This window comes from Pempheris klunzingeri, chromosome 22 (genome assembly GCF_042242105.1).
Source record: "Pempheris klunzingeri isolate RE-2024b chromosome 22, fPemKlu1.hap1, whole genome shotgun sequence".
In the NCBI taxonomy this organism is placed as follows: Eukaryota; Metazoa; Chordata; class Actinopteri; order Acropomatiformes; family Pempheridae; genus Pempheris; species Pempheris klunzingeri.
Genome location: NC_092033.1, coordinates 2,279,595 through 2,296,446, shown reverse-complemented (window position 1 = coordinate 2,296,446; position 16,852 = coordinate 2,279,595). Strand labels below are relative to the sequence as shown.

General features: G+C 39.7%; 7 non-coding genes across 7 annotated transcripts; all 7 read right to left on the bottom strand.

Moving 5' to 3' along the window:
• Positions 1–11,687: 11,687 nt before the first annotated feature.
• Positions 11,688–11,759, bottom strand: trnaw-cca (transfer RNA tryptophan (anticodon CCA)). Its single transcript has one exon. It is a non-coding gene; the product is annotated as a tRNA-Trp (tRNA).
• A 235-nt stretch (positions 11,760–11,994) lies between these two features.
• Positions 11,995–12,066, bottom strand: trnaw-cca (transfer RNA tryptophan (anticodon CCA)). Its single transcript has one exon. It is a non-coding gene; the product is annotated as a tRNA-Trp (tRNA).
• Positions 12,067–12,745: 679 nt separating this feature from the next.
• trnaw-cca (transfer RNA tryptophan (anticodon CCA)) lies at positions 12,746–12,817 on the bottom strand. The gene has a single exon. It is a non-coding gene; the product is annotated as a tRNA-Trp (tRNA).
• A 682-nt stretch (positions 12,818–13,499) lies between these two features.
• On the bottom strand, positions 13,500–13,571 carry trnaw-cca (transfer RNA tryptophan (anticodon CCA)). The gene has a single exon. It is a non-coding gene; the product is annotated as a tRNA-Trp (tRNA).
• Positions 13,572–14,165: 594 nt separating this feature from the next.
• Positions 14,166–14,237, bottom strand: trnaw-cca (transfer RNA tryptophan (anticodon CCA)). The gene has a single exon. It is a non-coding gene; the product is annotated as a tRNA-Trp (tRNA).
• Positions 14,238–14,906: 669 nt separating this feature from the next.
• Positions 14,907–14,978, bottom strand: trnaw-cca (transfer RNA tryptophan (anticodon CCA)). Its single transcript has one exon. It is a non-coding gene; the product is annotated as a tRNA-Trp (tRNA).
• Positions 14,979–15,555: 577 nt separating this feature from the next.
• trnaw-cca (transfer RNA tryptophan (anticodon CCA)) lies at positions 15,556–15,627 on the bottom strand. The gene has a single exon. It is a non-coding gene; the product is annotated as a tRNA-Trp (tRNA).
• Between the last annotated feature and the right edge of the window lie 1,225 nt (positions 15,628–16,852).

The window sequence follows — 16,852 nt, the reverse complement described above, 5'->3', positions numbered from 1 at the left end:
TTTTTATGTTTTTACGAGAAACAAACAGACTAAAATCCTTGTTTTATTGAAACAAATTGCATTACATTTATTGTGGCTGTTATGTATCTAGCTGGTTTATGAGATTTCATCCCAGCACCGTGTTCTGTTTAAGCACTGGAGGTACAGTAACTGCAGTTTGCACGCTTCTCTTCATGTGGTGACATAATTAGATGTTATTAGATCATATTTAATAGGATTCATGTGTTCATTGTTGTTTACGGGAGATGAAGGGTGGTAAAGTTCTGCTGTGAGTGTTTCAGCTTTAATCAGAGGGAGGAATATATTTAAAGTCCAGTTTCGTGTAGGAAGAAGGATGATGGACAGCAGTCATCAACACATTTCAAGTCACAGAGTCTTAATCAGGGTATAAGGTGACAATATATATTTGTTAGAGGACCAGGGTGCACCCAACAGTGATGTCACAGTGTACCTGTCCTACACCTGTACATCACTGCAGCACTGTGAGAAGTTAAACCACAGGAGCTCAGCGAAATCAGACCTTAAGCTGATGTGAAGTTGGTCTTTAAAGGTCATTTACACCAGATTTATAACATGAAGATGGGATTAAACAACTATTTGCTATGTAAAGATACAGTGGAGTGATGGCAGCGATCAAAGTAACTCATTGTGTGTGTTATAATTCAAGCTAACGAGCTAACGAGCTAACGTGGACAGAATGGACGAGAGACCCGGCCGAGGAGCAGGGGTGGAGGGGGGGACTGAGAAATCAAATAGATCAAACGTTATTATAATGATTAAAAACTAATGCAGCTGATGCTTTAAGGCTTTTATTGTCTCGTTCTGGAGGTGGTAAACCTTCAGTTCACTTCCTGTTTGCATTTAACGTCCATAAAGTGACAAAACAGTGTTTAAAGAGTTTAAAACACACACAGTGTAAGCAGCACTCAGACTCAGCGAGCAGCCACGGAGCCTTTCCTCCATTGTGTAATGAGGATTAATTCTTAGCTTCTCCTCCAGCAAACAAAAACAGAGGCTGCCTGGTGGAAGCGGTGAAAAGTTTCCAGGGATTATCCACTAAATCTGCTCTAATGTGCGAAAACGGAGAAGAAGCAGTGAGATTTATTACAGTTACAGATGACTGAAGGTTATGAGGTATCTTATTCTGAAATATTAAACACACACTGCTGTGGATAAATCTCATACGTCCCCATATTAAGTACACGTTGGTGTGTGTGTGTGTGTGTGTGTGTTTGTGTGTCCTCTTCATTGGACCTTTGAGCTTACATAACTAATTCTCACTAAACCTCTTTTGGTCTTAAACTGTGTAAAACTTTGTCAGTGGCTTCACACCTCACAGAGGCGTGTGTGTGTTTGTGTGATCAGGTGTGTGTAACGTATAATACACACAGCATGGAGGGGTTTAAGACACAAAAACACTCCATAAATACGTGTTGAATAAGTGCTGGAGACAGCAGCAGCAGTTTGAGGCACTCCAGGCGGTCGTCTGTGGACTAACAGCCGTCCGGGGAGCCTCTGAGCAGGTGAAGTCGGGTCTGCAGCATGTTTGTGCTTTTGCTCCCCCCTCTGGTTCTGATTGGATTAAAGTCGTGCTGGCTTCTGCTTCTGGATTGCCGTTGTTGTAGCCAGGATTTTAGAAATAGTAAAGTCAGCAGTACAAGCTGCCCTCCTCTACATTATGGCCTATACGTCTATAAGTCTCCACACTGTAAGAAACATACTGTGAGTCTGCTGGAGGGAATCACAACTCTGTTCTTTACTTTACCTTCATTGTTCAGGCACATTTCAAGAAAACTGCCACACAATTATTTTTATTTTTTTTTTTACAAATTTGGGGTTTGAAATGACTGTAAGGTTAAAAAAGCTTTAGATCGCCTTTAAAAGCCGACAAGAAGAGGCAGCAAACAAGCTACGACGACTATAATATCATGCCAGATCATAGTCTGCAAGATACAAACACAACTGAGGGAGTGAAAATCCAAAATATTTCATAGGAATCACAAGAGTCTTTTATTAAACACAGCTGGATCATAACATCTGGAGCATTTAGAGACTAAAGAGCAGGAAACTTCCCTCAGTGGAGGTAAAACAGAGCTCAAAGTGAACACTGTGACCAGGAACATGGCAGAACAGAAGCTAAAGTAATAAGCAGCTGTTTGCTAACACGTCATCCTGATCAACTTAAAAAGGTGATGATGATTTGATGTTTTCAGCTTGTTTCTGCTGCCTCCAGGTGGCCAAACAATCAACTGATGAAAGTGTGAAACAAAAATCAGAGTGCAATGTGTCTGAAATATGAATATATATATAAATATAATGATAATAATGATATAAATATGAATGATAGCTCACTGTAAGGACCCAGATAGCTTCAGCTCACTGTATTGTGGGGACCTGCCTTCCATCTTGGGGTGTTTTTAATATCTTTTTAGGCTCAAGACGTAAGTTAAAGCGTTAGTTGTCAGTAGATTGATGGAGATACTGAAGTGAAACATAGAAGAAAATAATTTGAGACACAGAACAGATCAGGACACAAAGATACTTTATACTATACTCTATACTGAGAAAACGTTTCATGACGAACCAGACATCTTATAAATACAACATCAAGACACTAAAACTATATTTGTACATTATTCTCTAATGTATAAACATGTAAGAGGAGCTGTCCACTCTGCTGTGGTGCTGAACTGAAGTCAAATCTGCCATTATTGATTTTCCTATGATCGGCCTCACATCCAGAGACGTCTGTGACACACACACACACACTTTTTCATCTTTATTGATATATATATATGTATATTTCTCCTGTGTAGCTAGTTACTGCACACTGAATCTAGTTTTACAGTGAAAATAAAGATGTTATATTTGTATTTGTTGTTTTACTAATTCGTGCCGAGCACTACATTTATATTAGTCCAGCTTATCAACCAGTATCACCAAACTCAGGCTGAGATAGTGTCATTAAATGGTCTTTATTTAAACAGAGAGGGTCATTGAGAGTCACAAGGACGTCCTGATTATAGTACAGACAAACCTTCATTGTTTATTGACCATAACAGAGAACTTTGTTCTCTTTAATAATGAGCTTTAAAGTTCCCGTAACACTGATGTTAGATATTGTTAGGTGATATTTGTCAAGTGTTAAACAGTAAAACATCATATCAGCCAGTTCCCACTCTTCACATTGGATGAAATATTCAAAATGTATTAAAAGAAAAACTCACTTACCTAAAATTCAAAACCAGTTTCTGGCACAACAGACCTGAAGAAGGGAAAAAAAAAATCTTTAAACGTCAAAATTTAGACCAAAACATTTTTCTTTTCGGGTGTCTGGAGTGTTTAGCCCTGACGTATTTGGTATCTTTGGACATTTTGGGATCTAAAATAAGTTTCAGTGTTTTTTTGTTGTTGTTGTGAGCGTAATATGTGTGAGTGATGGTGCAAGAGAGATGAAGATCAAGCTGTAGTAGCAACCGATAACCACAAGATGAAGCTGTGCACCTCCCCGGGGTGTCGAAGAGGTGGAGGCTTTTATCCCAAAGTGTAAATACTCAGCAAACTTTAGTTCATGACTCACAGTCTGAGCTGAAAGAGTTCAAATCAGTGAACAGACGATGAGAGCAGAAACACAACAGAACATCTATGTGTTGTGGTTCAGTTTTGTCACATGCTCTTATTGTAAGCGTGTTTTTTTTTTTAAATTACAGCTTTTTAGCGCTCCGTTGATCATCTTTGGTGAAGCTGATGGAAAAGATGGAGGCGCTTCCCTCTGGATTACAGCTTAGTGAAAGACCTGAAATGTAAATACGAAATGTTGAGCCAGATTGCAGCGAATTCTGAGATCAGATTAGGAATCGCATCCAAAACGCATCAGACACGAATACACACACTTCATAATCCACATGAGTCTGCAGTTCGCCGGCTCGACAACACTTTCAGTATTTTGACCTTCAGACCTCACAGTCCTTTTATTCCTTATCTTTTTATTTTTACAGCTACAGATTAGTGTTTGTTTTTAACAACATCTAGATGTTTTTGGTTCATTTGTTGCACTTCTTCCTTAACCCTTTCATGCAGAGAGGTCACTTCAGGGTTTTCTTGTATATGCATGAGTTTTGATGGCGTAGCTGCACATCAGCCGCTACAGTGAAGCTACTGCATCATCTCATACACTGAAACCAAGATGGCCGACAGACAGACAGAAACACCAAGTTGCTCATTTTTTTCTGTTCAAACCTTCTAGAAAAAGAAACCATGCAGGTAAGACAAATATGGGGACATCATGTAACATCTAAGGAGTCATGTGATTGCTAAATTTTCCAAGTATTTATGTTATATTGGACGTAAATTAAGATTAATCACATGTCCACTGAATTGTACAGCATTTCAACTACTGGACATGTAAAAATATCTTTTAAAAAAAAAGTTCAAATCTTGTTTTTCAGCCTAAAGATGAATAAAAACACTCCTGACTGAGGTTTTCATGGTTCATGCATGAAAGGGTTAAACACAGCATGTAAACACAGCTAATATGCACTGTGAGAGGAATAAAAGTAGATTTATACATTCAGATGGCATCATGCACGCTGCCCGTCCGCTGAATCTGTTCTGGAACGATACCGACTAATCACTTTCCTCCAAGTTATTGACTCTTGCTGCAGCCAGGTCCCACAGCGAAGATCAAATGGAAGATCAGACAAGCTGCAGGGGTCCCAAAGTCTCACTACACGTTTATCTGTCCCACTGCTTATTTCTAATCTGCCGCTGCTGCTCGCCTCCCAAATTAACACCAAAGCTGCAGGGAGTCACCCAAAGCTCGGATCTTCACTTAAATCCTCAGATTTACACGTAGTTCAGTGTTTTGGTCTTGACTCCAGCGGTAATCTGCATGTGTGGGGACCAGAGAGATCAGCCACAGTGGAAGCACAAACCTGAAACTACTGATTGCAGTTTGTCTGTTTTCATATTTTTGGGTCTCGCCGCCTCGGGCTCCTCCCCTCAGATGCTCCGATGGCCCAGTTTCCTCACAGAGATCAATAACTTCATTTCATCTCATCTTTCACACTTAACCTCGGTGATGGAGGAGCGGCGTAATGAGGCTACAGCATCCTCAAGTCAATCAGCCAGTGTGGGGAGGACGTTTTTCAGTGAACACATCATTATCTGTGAGACACGTGGTTCCTCTTACCTGAATGTCCACATTCCTCATGCGACGTACAAAAATGTAAGTGCTTCAGGACACTTTCTTCTGAGGGATTATTCCCCAGATGCCTCGAGGATTTGAACCGGCCACCTTCTGGTCTTGATCTCTGCCTTTTAAAGCTCCTCCCTCTCGTCTGACCCGTCGCTCCGTCTCTCTGGCATCAGATGTGGTTCGTCACAGCAGGAATCTGGTGTTTACAAGAAAAACCCTTCAGCAAGTTTGGATCAAAATATTCTTGTAGTTTCACTGTAACTTTGCAGTAAATTCAAAGTAGTGTACTTTAATTATTTTACAGCAGTGTCACAGTAATGCTTTGTGCTTCGACAGTAGCCCAGACACAATATTCACCTGAAAATAGGGTATTTTGGTGTAAAATTACATAAATTCACATCAATTTACAGTAAAATTATAGCTGTGTATTGTGTTTTCACGTTAAAACAACCACAGCATTACTTTAAAACTACAATAACTATATTATTAATACTTTTTACTATTCTATTGCTGCACTCCAATCACAGTAATTACTTATAATTTATCATTTTTGCTGTATTATTACAGACAATCAGCCTGAACACTCCATTAAAATACTGTACTATTACATATTAAGTGTATCTTTAAATGCAACACACTGGCCCATAGTTTCTGTACATTTAAAGGATATGTACAAATAATTTAACTGGTCAACTTTATGGTACATTTTCAATGCATTACACACATTCGCAGACTCTCGCTCAAGCCGGAGAAACATAAATTCAATCATTGGAGACGCTTCAATCCACAGTAACCAACTGTGCTGCACTAAGACGCTGAGAGTTGTTTACTGCCGGCGTGATGATGTTGTGCAGATATGCTGGAAGTACTGAGTCAACTTAGTTTGGGATCAGACGGGTCCAGAGAAGAAAGCGACACGAGCTCAGCTGGAAGTGAGGGAGGAAAAGACGCTCGCTAAAAATAAAACATCAGAAATGATAATGGAAACCATTCCCAGAGCGGCTGAAAAGAAAACATTTCATCTTAGTTTTGTTTGTTTCTTACTGTTACAAAATCATTTAGCCAACGGATGCTGCAGCTCCAAGGACACTGGCTGGTTAGCTGGTGAATCTTATACTTTCTTTTCATGGATCCGCAGCTTTTCTTTACAAAGCACTGTGCACACTTACGTCTCCATGAAATAAACCTGCAGGAACTTCGGGAAACAGGCGAACAAAACAAAATAAAAAAAACAGATGCTAGATGCTATTTGCACCCAGATGTCAGTAACCAATAACACTATTTGCACTGAGAATGTGACTATTTACACCTAAACCTAACCAAGTAGTTTTGGTGTCTAAACCAACCAAACCCTGACTGAAAATGGATATTTTTTAAAAAACTAATGAGTCAGCTAAATCTTAAAATTAAAAAAAAGTCAATTTTGACATTTGGTCTTGCATTGGACTCGATTCTTGGGTGAAAGCTCCGTGTCTGTTAGCTTCCTTTTATGGATTTTGTTGCTCTTTATTCCACGTCACCGACTGAGGTGTAAAAAGCCGAACAGTGGCCGCCTGGCTATTTCTACCCTGGATCAAATAAACACTTTTTAAAAACTGGAGCAACATTTGCATTAATTAAGCCATTCAAAGAATATAAGCCCAATATTCTCTCTCCTTTTAGCTAAGTTTGGGTCTCCACCATCTCCTGAGGGAAAGGAGGAAACCTATCATAGTGTGTTTATGGTTTTATGAGCATTAATAATGTATTTTAGTGAAATATAATCAAAGCACCGAGGGAATAAACAGAATTAGAGCTTTCCAGGCTCTGCAGACAATCCTGTTTCAAATGCTGGTCCAATCAGCGCCGCCTTTGGCTCAGCGCGGCCTCATTATCCCCTGATTCCTCACAAAAAAAAAAGAATCTCCAGATCTCCGTCATCTGAGCTGCCGCCACAGATTACTCGAACTCCGGTGAGAAAGGCCGCCTTGCCTTTCGTTGACCTCTCCTCTTAGAGGAAAGCCCCTCCGTCCTGTGTGACCCTGCACTTCCATACTTAGCACTTAGATTATTGGCTTTATATGCTGCTGTGCTGCTCACACGCTAGCACGCTAACACATACAGAAACTATGTACAGTATAGGGACGGGCTGACACATGCAAATAACATATGCATGGCTGCAGATGCAGAAATACACAATGTATTAATGTGTGCATGGGTATATGAACATAGCAAAGAGAGACTGAGAACACAAACGGAGAGAAGACTGACTGAGTCAAGACAGCACGTGTGTTTACTTGCATGTGTGTGTCACTGTGCTGTGTTTTTGTGTTATATAACAGTGTTTAATGTGCTCTAAGATGTCGCATTAGGGATTAGGTTGATAGTGACAGTGCTGCAGATTGCTGCTGCCTCTGTGATTGTGTGTGTGTGTGTGTGTCGATGTGTGACAGTCACTGTACAGTTCATGCACGTATATTTGATTATTCATCGAACCAGAATGAGCCTGTGTTTTCTCTGTCTGGCTGATAAGCCCAGAATCAAGCTCTTGTCTGAGTTTTTGATGCCGTGACGTTGCATGTTTGTCCAGACGTCAGAACTTGAAATGATTTGAACTTTTTCTGGACAAAATTAGTTGTTAATATTTCCCCAGGCTGAGACGTCACATTATTTCTCTCTTCTTTCACCAAACTGTTACAAGCTGCAAGAAAGTCTGCAATTTCAGAATATACATTTTAAAGCATTCAGTATTTTAAAAACAACACATAAAAGATGTATTGTCACCCAACTCTGCAGCTCTCTGGAGCATGGGAGCTTCTTTTAGCTTCTTGACAGCTGTATTCAGTGAAAAAGCTCTGATAAAGCCTCTGTGCGCTACGTCCCCAGCACCAAACAGCAGCCAGACTAACTTGTCGCTAACTCTGTCAGGTTAGGCTGACAATATTCTCAAACAACGCTTTCATCACGAGGAACAATTATTTTAGCTCTTAGCCCGTCTACGGACCACACCTTTAAACACCATGGACACAGTGAATGCAGTGCTTTACTTTCCTGGAACTCTTTAGCTTTTTCTTTAGCGTGAAAGCCGACCATTAGCATGCTGACGGGTTCTGTCAGCGTTATAGCGTAGCAGCGGCCTCGATGGCACATTGATTGGTGAAGTGACAAACACTGAGACCAGTCAGTGTTGAATATACACTCCTCACTAAAAGTTAGCGATATTCAGCTTTCAGATGAAATCTCAGGATGAACCTAAAATACATTCTAACCTTTCCAGGTGAACTTAATGTGACCTTCTCTAAACCTTTGAATGCACATGTCCAACTGTTCAGTGTCTCAGTACTTTCTGCACCAGCTGCTGTTCTCTAACAAGAAGCTTAACAGCAACATTCACAACAGGTTTGATCCATGAATCCACCAATACATTTCCTGCTTCAGTTAGAATTGGTATTTAAACAGTCCTCCTCATCCTGCTGTTCACATTCTGACATCATGAGACCAAGACGACACCTAACAGTTGATCAGCAGCACCTCAACACTGGAGGCTTCAAACAGGAAGTCCTCAGACGGAGGTGTTCACTGAGCTTAGAGGGTCACAGAGTGTCATCAGGAGGTTGGAACAGTGATACAGAGACTGGAAGAGTCACAGAAAGGAGAGGAGTGGACGTCCTTTGGCCACGTCCCAATTTATTGAGGCACTGAACATGTTTTGTTGTGGTATATCTACCACTGTTGGTAGATTTTCTTTCAATAAATTGTTTAAGATGAATAAAATCACCAGTGCATGCTTCTACTTAAATGTCCTACTTTCATGATATAATATCACTGTAGCATTCACTTTTTACATTTTCCATATATTTCACCTGAAAGTCGAATATCCCTAACTTTTTGTGAGTAGTGTGTGTGTGTGTGGCGCAAAAGACAAAGAAATTCAGGAGTGAAGATTAAACATCCGTTTGTCTGCTGGCCACAAATCCAAAATTAATCCGGACTCTAAAAGATTGCTGATGTTAGAAAACCAACTTTCTAATTAATCAATACTACATATCTATATAATGTAGTTTGTTCTGCTGCTACTAAGTGGCCAAAACACTCTACAGTACAATGACAGTACAGCGCTCACTACTGTATTCTGATTTTCCTTTATTCATCTTGTTTCAGTGTCTCGGTAAGCTGTTACACTATCACAGCCGCCATCGTCCTGTGATTTTCTCCTGTGAGAGACGTATTAGACGAACAATAATAAAAAAAAAGCCTCAGTTTCATATTCCAGTTTGGCAAAGAACGGAGGGAGGCGATCCAACCGTCTCATCCATATCTGCCCGGCTGCTTTTCCTTAATCCTCATAATCCCTCTCACAAGTGGCGTCCGCTCAAACTGCACTACTGGTGCTGCACTTTAACACACACAGTATCCACGAATAAACACTCTTGTCTTATAAGTGTGGCCATGTGATGACCATCTGTCGCTTTTCTATTCCTCCTTCCTCGTGTTTGACTTTCACTCTTTCAACCATCTGAGCCTCAGTTCTCCTCCTGGTCGGGGCCGTAAATCAGAGGCTGATAGTCTGCTCAGTGACAATCTTATTTGTTTGCACTAGTTATACATATAGTGTGTTTAATAATTAATGTGGTCGTGATTTATTGATGTGAAAAAATGCTGCAAGTAGCACATTAAGGACACTATTATATATTATTGATTGTTAATGTATTTAGAGGCCTTGTTGTAAATGCAAGCAGCCCTCTGAACAAACTGCTTGAGTGGCTCATTGCAACAGAGAGAAATAAGATAAAAAGGTTACTCATAATCATAATGTGTATATGTCGACGACATTCAGTTATACAAGCTATGAAAACCTACAGATACAAGTAGCCAAGCTAACTGCTAACTCTGGATGTCACAAAATGATCAGAAGTCTGAGGTCGTTCAGGTCAGTAGCTCTTTTTCTAACCCACCAGACTCCATTGACAAAAACAATCATTTTAGATCGCAGAACATGGAAGTGACTTGCCTATTGCTGCCTCAACCATTTAGTTTACTTGTGTTACTATGTGTCATACAAATATTGTGTTTAATCCAAACTGACTCTTTAAAATACAGAAGTCACAAAATAACACCAACAAACTAACTGATCGAGACAGCAGTAGACCATCAACTCCTGTGTAAAATTACTGTTTTTGTCAATGGAGTCTGGTGGCTGTAAATAGAGCTAATCTTAACAGCTATTTCTAGTCAGTATTATTAGTTAAATGAGAAAAAAAAGAGAAAACATGTTGAAAACAAACATACTGAGAGTTAACATTAACAAAGTATTCTAGTATTATATGTGTATATTCTGTACATGTTTACATGGAGATGTTTTAAAAAAGGAAACAAAGAGCAGAGCAGGTTCAGACTGAAGTCAAGTCTCAACAATCAGGTTTTAGATTAACGATCATCGATAGATCATAGATTTACGATTTACAGTTTTTGCCTTGTTTTTGTTGTGTAATTTATATATATACTGGTATATAATGTGTATTTAGGTAGAATACAGTTTGTTTCTCAGAGGTTTTCCACTGGAAACACTGGGCTGCAGCAGCTCAAAAACCAAAACAATGAGCTAAACAACAGGTCTTAGGTTGTTCGACTGAGATTTTCCCTGCAGAAAGTGCTAAAGCATCACTGTGCTGTCCTTCACTCCAACATTTCAAGCCCACACTTCCTGTGCATCAATTAAAACCTGACACCTGAAAACTTCCCTCCATGTTCAGGCCCGCATTTTCTGATTTATACTGATAGGATGGGTGTATTTTCACCATAAGATCTCCGCCCAGTGCAGCTATAATTTGATGGCTTAAAATAAAATCTTGGATCAGTCCCTTCCTGTGTCCACTTTGGCAAAGCTGTAGCTGTAAATAGTGTAGTTTGCAGCACCACGTCCCCGTTTACCGGCCCAGCGTTTGATAGAAGAGCCGCTTTCTCCGGCTAAAAGCGACGGATCTCACTTCATCTGTCTTTCTTTTCCAATCTCTCGGCCTCTTTCCGTCTCTCGCTGATTGTTTTCCTCCAGCTCTCTGTGTCATCGCTCACGCTGCCCGGTGCTCTCTCACTCTTTAATCGCTCCCCACCTCCATTTTTTTTTTTTTTCTCTTTTATCTCTCCATCTCTTTCTCCTATTTCTGGTCCCAGGTGCATCAATTATTCATGTCTTTGCATGGGCTTTCTGACCAGAGAGCTATCAGGGTCATCATATTGCACCTGAGCATCCACCTGTGACACATACAGTCCCTCAAGAGCATGTAGACACACACACACACACACACAGCTGCATTACAAATGGGAAATTGCACATACACACACACACACACTCAGAGACACAGGGGAAGGAAGGGCAGGTCACGTTTTTCACGTCACGGTTTCAAGAGACGAGCTATTTAAAAACAGTCCTGGTGAGTTTATTAAGCAGCAGAAAAGCTTTTGTTCCCTCGCTGCTTGTTGTCAGTCTGCCTGAAGCTCAGAACAAACAATGTGACCTTGATGTGATTTGAACACACAACCTTCTGATCTGGAGTCAGACGCGCTACCATTGCGCCACAAGGTCTTTGCATACATGGTGTCAGTGCATAGTCAGATTAGATAGAGTCTGGTGGCTGTAAACAGAGCAATTTTAACAGCAGCTGGTCGAACATAATCAATATTATTAGTTGAGAGAAAAACTACAATCACAATGGCTCTAATGTAATTCTTCGGGGCAATTACATCATACGCTTCAGTCTTCCTGAACTCATCTGCTGATCCTCAGACTTAAATTCAGTCAATCCTCAGATCAAACAATGTGACCTTGATGTGATTTGAACACACAACCTTCTGATCTGGAGTCAGACGCGCTACCGTTGCGCCACAAGGTCTTGGTGTGCATGGTGGCACTTAATAGTGAGATAGAGTAAGAGTGTTTGTTTTTGCCACTGAGAGGCTCAGATTGTTATTCAAAGTGTCTGACACTGTTACAAAAAGGGCCCCGACAGAGATAAACAAGTAAGATCTTTTTTTGTTTAAACAGAAACAGCTGTTGTATCGCGCTATTCTAACCCAACCAGACTCCATTGACAAAAACAATCATTTTAGATCGCAGAACATGGGAGTGACTTGCCTCAACCGTTTAGTTTATTTGTGTTATAATGTGTCATATGAATGTTGTGCTTAATCCAAATTGACACTTTAAAACACCAAAGTCACAAAACAACACCAACAGACTAACTGATCGAGACAACAGTAGACCATGAACTCCCGTGTAAAATTACTGTTTTTGTCAATGGAGTCTGGTGGCTGTAAACGGAGCAATCTTAACAGCTCTGGTTAAATAAAAATCATCAATAGTAATTAAAAGAGAGAAAACATGTTGAACAAACATACTGAGGAGAGTTAACATTAACACAAAGTATAATATTCTGGCATTTTACTGTCATTTCTTCTATTGTACATTATACCACATTGTCACTAAACAACAGTCTAATCAGGTTTCAGTCTTCCTGAACTCATCTGCTGATCCTCAGACTTAAATTCATTCAATCCTCAGAACAAACAATGTGACCTTGATGTGATTTGAACACACAACCTTCTGATCTGGAGTCAGACGCGCTACCATTGCGCCACAAGGTCTTGGCGTGCATGGTGTCACTTAATAGTGAGATAGAGTAAAAGTGTTTGTTTTTGCCACTGAGAGGCTCAGATTGTTATTCAAAGTGTCTGACACTGTTACAAAAAGGGTCCCGACAGAGATAAACATGTAAGATCTTTTTTTGTTTAAACAGAAACAGCTGTTGTATCATGCTATTCTAACCCAACCAGACTCCATTGACAAAAACAATCATTTTAGATCGCAGAACATGGGAGTGACTTGCCTCAACCGTTTAGTTTATTTGTTATAATGTGTCATACAAATATTGTGTTTAAACCAAATTGACACTTTGAAACACCAAAGTCACAGAACAACACCAACAGACTAACTGATTGAGACAGCAGTAGACCATGAACTCCCGTGTAAAATTACTGTTTTTGTCAATGGAGTCTGGTGCTTGTAAACGGAGCAATCTTAACAGCTATTTCTGGTTAAATAATCAATAGTAAAAACAACATGTTGAAAACAAACATACTGAGGAGAGTTAACATTAACACCATGTATTCTAGTGTTCTTGTATTATATTCTGGCATTTCTTCTATTATACATTATACCACATTGTCAATAAACAACAGTCTAATCAGATTTGCAGGGTTCGAGTCATCCTGAAATCATCTGCTGATCCTCAGACTTAAACTCATTCAACCATCAGGACAAACAATGTGACCTTGATGTGATTTGAACACACAACCTTCTGATCTGGAGTCAGACGCGCTACCATTGCGCCACAAGGTCTTGGTGTGCATGGTGTCACTTAATAGTGTTAAGTGTTTGTTTTTGCCACTGAGAGGCTCAGATTGTTATTCAAAGTGTCTGACACTGTTACAAAAAGGGTCCCGACAGAAATAAACAAGTAAGATCTTTTTTTGTTTAAACAGAAACAGCTGTTGTATCATGCTATTCTAACCTAAGCTATTCTGTGCTTAAACCAAATTGACACTTTGAAATACCAAAGTCACAAAACAACACCAACAGACTAACTGATGGAGACAGCAGTAGACCATGAACTCCCGTGTAAAATTATTGTTTTTGTCAATGGAGTCTGGTGGCTGTAAACGGAGCAATCTTAACAGCTATTTCTGGTTAAATAAAAATCATCAATAGTTATTAAAGTAATTAAAAGAGAGAAAACATGTTGAAAACAAACATACTGAGGAGAGTTAACATTAACATTAACACAATGTATTCTAGTGTTCTTGTATTATATTCTGGCTTCTCTTCTATTATACATTATACCACATTGTCACTAAACAACAGTCTAATCAGATGTGCAGTGTTCCTGAACTCATCTGCTGACTTAAATTCATTCAATGCTCAGATCAAACAATGTGACCTTGATGTGATTTGAACACACAACCTTCTGATCTGGAGTCAGACGCACTACCATTGCGCCACAAGGTCTTGGTGTGCATGGTGTCACTTAATAGTGAGATAGAGTAAAAGTGTTTGTTTTTGCCACAGAGGCTCAGATTGTTGTTCAAAGTGTCTGACACTGTTATAAAAAGGGTCCCTACAGAGATAAACAAGTAAGATCTTCTTTTGTTTAAACAGAAACAGCTGTTGTATCATGCTATTGTAACCCAACCAGACTCCATTGACAAAAACAATCATTTTAGATCGCAGAACACTGGAGTGACTTGCCTCAACCGTTTAGTTTATTTGTGTTATAATGTGTCATACAAATATTGTGTTTAAACCAAATTGACACTTTGAAACACCAAAGTCACAAAACAACACCAACAGACTAACTGATGGAGACAGCAATAGACCATGAACTCCCGTGTAAAATTACTGTTTTTGTCAATGGAGTCTGGTGGTTGTAAATGCAGCAATCTTAACAGCTATTTCTGGTTAAATAAAAATCAATAGTAAAAACAACATGTTGAAAACAAACATACTGAGGAGAGTTAACATTAACACGATGTATTCTAGTGTTCTTGTATTATATTCTGGCATTTCTTCTATTTTACATTATACCACATTGTCACTAAACAACAGTCTAATCAGATGTGCAGTGTTCCTGAACTCATCCGCTGACTTAAATTCATTCAATCCTCAGATCAAACAATGTGACCTTGATGTGATTTGAACACACAACCTTCTGATCTGGAGTCAGACGCGCTACCATTGCGCCACAAGGTCTTGATGTGCATGGTGTCACTTAATAGTGAGATAGAGTAAGAGTGCTTGTTTTTGCCACTGAGAGGCTCAGATTGTTATTCAAAGTGTCTGACACTGTTACAAAAAGGGTCCCGACAGAGATAAACAAGTAAGATCTTTTTTTTTGTTTAAACAGAAACAGCTATTGTATCACGCTATTGTAACCCAACCAGACTCCATTGACAAAAACAATCATTTTAGATCGCAGAACATGGGAGTGACTTGCCTCAACCGTTTAGTTTATTTGTTATAATGTGTCATACAAATATTGTTTTTAAACCAAATTGACTCTTTAAAACACCAAAGTCACAAAACAACACCAACAGACTAACTGATGGAGACAGCAGTAGACCATGAACTCCCGTGTAAAATTACTGTTTTTGTCAATGGAGTCTGGTGGTTGTAAACGGAGCAATCTTAACAGCTATTAACAACATTTCTTCTATTATACATTAAAGCATATTGTTACTAAACAATAGTTTAATCAGGTTTGCAGTCTTCCTGAACTCAACTGCTGATCCTCAGACTTAAACTCATTCAATCCTCAGAACAAGCAATGTGACCTTGATGTGATTTGAACACACAACCTTCTGATCTGGAGTCAGACGCGCTACCATTGCGCCACGAGGTCTTGGTGTGCATGGGGTCACTTCATAGTGAGATAGAGTAAAAGAGTCAGCACTCTGAAAAGAGTGTGATAACAGTCACAAACAGAATTGTGGGTTTAAACCAGAAGCCAAACTCCTGAATAAAACAGGGGTTTGTGTGTAGTAACTGTGCCGCAGCCACGGGGTGCTGAGCCTAACTAACTTATGGAGCTGTAAACATCAAGGGAAGCATCGAAAAGCTGGAGATACCTCAAACACAGGAGCTCATTTATAGCTCTGTGAGGGACCCAGCAACATTTGGCACCATGTAGTAATGTTCCCTTTCATTTCAAATAATCACAACACAGTTTTGTTCACAGTAAATTATGATATTGTTCTCCCATTTGAGCGCACGCAACATTTAGTTATCATAAGTTTATCAAGCTGGTTTTGGAGTTGTTAATACATTTTACCTTCTCGTTGTTTCTCCACATGCGGCTGAGTTCCCGGCAAAAAAAAAAAAGGAGGCGGAGTTTAAGACACCATTTTTAATGATGGAAGCAGGAAGTGGAAGGTGTCAACTCCCAGTGCTGGGCGGGGGTGCTCCGGGCTGCAGAGGGTCCCAGAAAGTCGCATTTTGTTGTATTGTATTATGTAGAATGGATGTTTCTTTGGGTTTTGGGTAGTTTTAGTATATATTGGTATTATTTGGGTTGTATCTTTAAATGGCAGTTGGGTTTATTTTGGGGTTTTTAATAGTTTAAAGGAGTTGGACCCCCCCTCGTTTGTCTGTAGGCTAGCCTATGTGTATATATACCCCTTTCTTTGTCATTCACCAGGTTGGGTTTGTCCAGTTTGTATTTCTGTTGTAATAGAACCCCTATTGACCCATAGTTAGACTTTCTGTTGATACTTTGTTTTCATGCTTATGTTTTTTAATCGTTTGCAACCTTGATTTTCCTATTGATTGTTTAATTTGGCTAAATAAAGCCTGCTCTTGCTGCTTGGTCCCTAACAAGCTCTGTCCATTCACTGTGATAGAGTCATTTCGATTTCAGTGAAAATTGCTTTGCTTGGAACACAAAATATGTCGAGCTTTGCTGAAAAGGAGATGATGATGATCACGTGCTCGATGTGGTCTGCGGTCTCCATATTCAGGTTGTGGTTTGTTCTTTTTTGTAAAGGAGGCGTTCAGGCGCTGCGCAGAGTAAAGATTACCAGTGTTTTAGCAGCACTCAGAGCCCAACACTTCAGTTCCTGTAGTAACAC